Source organism: Pipistrellus kuhlii, unplaced genomic scaffold (genome assembly GCF_014108245.1).
Source record: "Pipistrellus kuhlii isolate mPipKuh1 unplaced genomic scaffold, mPipKuh1.p scaffold_m20_p_1, whole genome shotgun sequence".
Taxonomy (NCBI): domain Eukaryota; kingdom Metazoa; phylum Chordata; class Mammalia; order Chiroptera; family Vespertilionidae; genus Pipistrellus; species Pipistrellus kuhlii.
The window spans coordinates 23,994,371-24,000,115 of record NW_023425404.1 but is presented as its reverse complement, the minus strand read 5'-3'; the positions used below and the strand labels follow the sequence as shown (position 1 = coordinate 24,000,115).

At 38.5% G+C, this 5,745-nt stretch overlaps 1 non-coding gene across 1 annotated transcript; it reads right to left on the bottom strand.

Moving 5' to 3' along the window:
* Nucleotides 1–3,716: 3,716 nt before the first annotated feature.
* Nucleotides 3,717–3,789, bottom strand: TRNAK-CUU. Its single transcript has one exon. It is a non-coding gene; the product is annotated as a tRNA-Lys (tRNA).
* Between the last annotated feature and the right edge of the window lie 1,956 nt (nucleotides 3,790–5,745).

The following is a 5,745-nucleotide window of genomic DNA, read 5'->3' as shown; positions in this document are numbered from 1 at the left end:
GTCTTGTTTTGGAAGTTTGTTACATAGTACATTTTTTATTTGATTTTTGTGGGTATACATATGTACTTTATTGATTTCAGAAAGGAAGGGAGAGGGAGAGAGAGTTAGAAACATCAATGATGACAGAGAGAATCATGATCCCCTATTGAGCCCCCAACCCCGGGCATGTGCCATGACCGGGAATCGAACCAGGACCTCCTGGTTCGTAGCTGGATGATCAACTACTGAGCAATACCTGCCAGGCACATAACACATTTTTAAAAAGAGAGTAATAGCTCTAGCTCATTTGGCTCAGTGGATAGATCGTCGGCCTGTGGACTGAAGGGTCCCAGGTTCAATTCCATGAGCTCAATCTCCCATAGGGGCATGCAGGAGGCAGTTGATCAATGATTCTCATCATTGATGTTTCTATCACTTTCCTTCTCCATCTCTGAAATCAATAAATATAATTTTTTTTTTACAAAAAGAGAAAGGAACTATTAAAGGTTATAAAAAATTTTAAAACATATTTCCTCCATGATTCACATAATCTGTCCTAGGCATTGGAGATTACAATAATTTCATTATTTTTGGCAATTATTTCATTTAAAGAACAAATAATATAACCAATTAAGATATTAACAGTCTATTTCTTAAAATCCTTGTTATTGTATTTATGTGTCCATGTTAAAATAATGTGTTTTTCCAGAAATATATTTGACACTTTGGATTGAGAATGTTTGGGAGCAAAGGTAAGCATTTGTTCAAGTATGGAAGTAATCACTTCCTAACTTTATAATTTCTTTTATCAACCATTCTACATTTCTAAGAAAAAAAAATACTTGATTTTCTGCATTTTAAAAAATATATATATATTTTATTGACCAGAGAGGAAAGGAGAGAGAAATATCAATGATGAGAGAATCATTGGGCAGCTGTCTTCTGCAGGCCCCCTACTGAGGATCAAGCCTGCAATCTCAGGCATGTGCCCTAGACCAGAATCGAACCTGGGACCCTTCAGTCTGCAGGCCAGTGCTCTATCCACTGAGCCAAACAAGTTAGGACTGCTTTAATGCTCTGCTCCATAAACATGTATCATGACTTCTTTAATCTTTTGTGATTTTTATCTTCTCAAGATTGTGGTTCTTTGAAATAATGTACTCAGTCATTTTTTTGTTTTTGTTTTTGTTTTTTGGTTTCATTTCTTTTTAATGAACTACCAGTTACTAACATTTTGCTGGTTTCATTCTTCGTATGTACCTGCAAAGATGGGAAACATGTATATTCCTATGTACTCTCATTTCTGAAGACAGTAGGAATTGATATATTTTCTGGATTCTATCCAATATATCCCAAGTCTATTAAACCAGTGGGAAAAAAACTAAAAGTTCAAAATTGCCATCTATTTTTGTAATCATTTCTAAAACAGATTCCTGTGTCTTCTGTGCCTACCACTCTTCCACAACACCTTTTCTCCCAAAGTAATGATCTTTCCCATAAGCACGTTATTTATAACTGAGGTACTTAACAGTTTTCACCTTATAATTGTGTCTTCAAAGCTTTTATCTTCCTTTTGGGAATACAAGCTCTATAATAAGCCCCTTTATTTCGTGTTGTTGTTTTTTTTAATATTTTATTGATTTCAGAGAGTAAGGGAGAGGGATAGAGATACAGAAATATGATGTTAGAGAATCATTGACCTGTTACCTCCTTTGTGCCCAACACGGATCAAACTACCTGGCATGTGCCTGATGGGGATTCCAACCATGACCTGGTTCATAGATGGATGCCCAACACAGCCGTGCCGGCTGGGCCAAAGCCTATTTCTTAGCTTTGAAATTTCTCCTTGGGATTCTACTATTAATTGTCAATTATTATATATAGGTTTACTATTAACATTTATAGTAAAATTCTGTTTTGTTGAATTTAGATTATGAGAGGTTTTTGTTTTGTTTTAATAGTTCTTTATTATTGAAAGTATTTTTTTAATATATATTTTATTGATTTTGTACAGAGAAGGAGAGAGATAGAGAGTTAGAAACATCAATGAGAGAGAGTCATCGATCAGCTGCCTCTTGCACACCCCCTACTGGGGATATGCCCGCAACCAAGGTACATGCCCTTGACCGGAATCGAACCCGGGTCCTTCAGTCCCCAAGCCGACGCTCTATCCATTGAGCCAAACTGGTTTCAGCTATTATTAAAAGTATTACGTATGTTCCCGTCCCCCTCCCCCCCCATTGACCCCCTCTAGCCTACCCTTGCCCCAGCCCAGGTCTTCACCACCGCATTGCCTGTGTCCATAGGTTATGTATATACACATACATACAAGGTCTTTGGTTGGTTACCTCCCCCACCCACCCACCCTCCCCTGCCTTCCCTTCTGAGATTCAGCACTCTGTTCCAAGCTTACTTATGAGAAGTTTTTCATCGTGGAATAATATAAAAAATAAGATCTCTATCTGAAATAGAGCTTTATAGCTAGCTGTGAAGTGGCAGACACCTGGTAGCTGAGGTTAACAAATGGAGCCCACTGTTAGGGTTGAATTGTGGGCTTCAGAAAGATCCTGAAGTCCTAATCGCCAGTACCTGTGAATGTGACCTTATTTGGAAATAAGGCGTTTGCAGATATAATCACATTAAGATGAGGTCATTGGGGCGGGCCCTAATCCAATAAGACTGGTGTCCATATAAGAAGAAGAAAATGCCCTGGGTGGCAGAGCTACTGGAGGAGAAAGCATGGAACAACCGAGGTAGAGAAGAGTTACACAGCTGCAATCCAAGGAATACCACATATTGCTGGTGCCATCCAAAAGCTAAGAAAGAACCGTAGAACAGATTCTTCAATAGAGCCTTTGAGAGCATGACTGTCTTTACCTTGATTTCAAGCTTTTAAGCCTCCAGAACAGTGAGACAAATAAATTTTGGTTATTTTAAGCCATATTTTGTGGTGGCAGCCCTAGGAAACTTAATAACCCTACATAACTCACTAGGAAATTAAAACCTGAGGAGAGAGGTTGTGGGAAACTGATTTATAGTTCAGTGAATTAATCAGAAGGGCAAAGACCTGGACTTCAGATTAGCATCTCACAGAACATCCACTTTAGACAAACTGGTCACTGTCCAACTTAAAACACCAAACATCCTCTTACTCAATGAGTGTCTTTTACTTTACTAATTTCAGCTTTATGCCTGAAATGATAATAAACCAAACTTGTTCAATCACAGGTGATTTTTTTTTTTTTTTTTTTTTTTTGGTCTGGTTGAAGGCAATATCAGGGTTAAGAGATGCAAGTAGAGGAATCGTGCAGGCGACTGGGAGGGGATGACTTGTTTCAAAGGGGAAGAGAAACAGAAAGGCAGCCTATTTCTTTAAGTCTTGGAAAAGGTGCCAGAATCGGTGCTCATATTTTGTTCTGGTAGAAGCAAAAATTGCCCTCTACCTGTAACGAATAATAAGACTAAAATAGTAACACAGAAAACGAGTCTCAACTTTAAACAGTGGATTTTCAGTTTCCTATGTGGTTTAAGGAGGAAGTTGGGAAGAGACCGCAGAAAGAGGAACGTGTGCCTTCAAGTGCGCAAGCGCGGTCTGAGACCTGTTTCGTTTGCAAAATAAGCTTTTTTTCCGGAGATCTGGCTGATATAGAAAATAATTAGGTTTCAAGATCCCCTAGTTGGTCATAGTGCTTTGGAGAAACCTTAAAACGAAATTCCCTACGGAAGTGCAAAACAACCGCCCAACGTGGGGCTCGAACCCACGACCCTGGGATTAAGAGTCCCATGCTCTACCGACTGAGCTAGCCGGGCGCATGTAATCTAGTGGCGATTTTCTACTTCTTGATCATTGTTTAGCTACATTACGTTTTCTACGTATCTGATAAAAAATTTTATCACGCTATTAAATGTGCACGACCCGATTATTTACACTAATTCTTTAAAACATTTCTTTAATTGAACTGAAATTTAACAATTTATTTTGCGTGTGTTATATCAAGATCACTGAAAACATATACAAATCTTTATAATTACAGGTTCATTCACTGAATCTTTTCTCTGACGTGTTTTAAAATACTGCTTAATATGTTGACGATTCTCGGGGAAAAGGGGAGAGGGGGGTGTGGGAAGAGACTGAACATAAACTGTGCACCTATGGATGAGGACAATGGGGGCTGGGGAAAGTGCAGAGGGTGGGGTGGGAACCTGGTGGAGGGAAGCAATGGAGAGGGAGGAAACACTCTTTATCACCAATGTTTAGCAGAGTACTTGGAATATAGGAACATTTGTAATAATATGAACAATAAAGATTTATTTAAAAAATAAATAAAATAAAATAAAATACTGCTTAATATTTTATCTTCAGAAAACATGTATCAAGGCTATCAAATGATATACTGGATTCCTACAACGTGGGAGACAACATTAAAAAACAAAGTTTAGTCCACACACACCCGGACCTCCGCCACGTCGAGGCACACTGGAACCAAACAGAATTGATTAGCATAGCTCCGACGCCAAGGACATGTAAATTCTTTAAGCTTTCCATATTTAAAAACAATAACAACAACACAAACAAACAAATTCAACCACTAAAAGGTTACACTGAAAAAGAAAAAAAAAGAAAACCCAGCAGAGTTAGCTTTTTTTCTTTAATATGATCTAATCAAGGGAAGTTTAATTGAGGAAGGGGCTTCTGGTCCACTTAAAATGAGGCCTCTTTCTGATATCCGCCTGACAATTGAGAGATGCGACCCTCAGAAACAATTATCCAGCTCAAATAACAGAAGCTGGGAGGGTAGAATGAGTCATTGACTCGTATGGTAAAGAATGTTAGTTCTTAGGGGAAAGAAAAAAACCTGATTTTAATCAAATTATGACATTTGGAGACAATGGAATTATTAAGCCATTTATATTAAGCGATTATTTCCAGATTAAAGGAACATAAAGAACTGCAACTGAATGCAGTGTGGTGTTGGATTTGTGTGTGTGTGTGTGTGTGTGTGTGTGAAGGGCATTACTGAATTGGCAACATCTAAAAAAAATAGAATTGTTAATTTGCTGATTTTCATAATTGTATAATGACTACTTAAAATACTATAGTTTTTTGGGAAAATACACAGAGGCATTTAATAGTTTAAAAAGTGCTAATTGTCCTGATTTAATAATAAGACTAAAATCTAAACCACTACAGTATCTGGTTCCATGTCCACCTCTGTGATTTTACTTCCTGCCGTCTCCCCCACTTAATCACTGATAGGCCAGGCTGCCCTGATCGTTCCTGTAAAATGTCAAGCTTATATTCCCATAACAGTCCCAAGTTTCCCTTTAAATATCACCCATTCCGAAAGTCTTTCTACAATGTAAGTACCAGGTCTCAAGTTCAAACCTCCATTGTCTTCTGTGCCTTCTTACCACAAGGTCCAATTTATTTTGCCTATTTCGTTATATTGCATGTAGATTCCATGAGGGCTGAGGTTAGGTCTACTCCACCTCTTTATCGCCAGTGTTTAGCCGAGTACTTGGAATATATTAGATCTCAACCAATATCTTTAATCAGTTCTATCCTTAATTCCACTAAATAGTTCTTTTCACAAAAAGGGTACCAATGCTTCTGTAAAATTCCTGAGCTCAAAGGTGAGATACCTTTAGCGTGCAACTTCCAATGCTGTGAGGATGGGCGGGGTGAAGGGGACGCCCTCAGAATAATGGGGCAGAACCGGGCCGCCAGGTGTGGAGGGAGACATCTGCTCTATGGCTTTCTCTGGT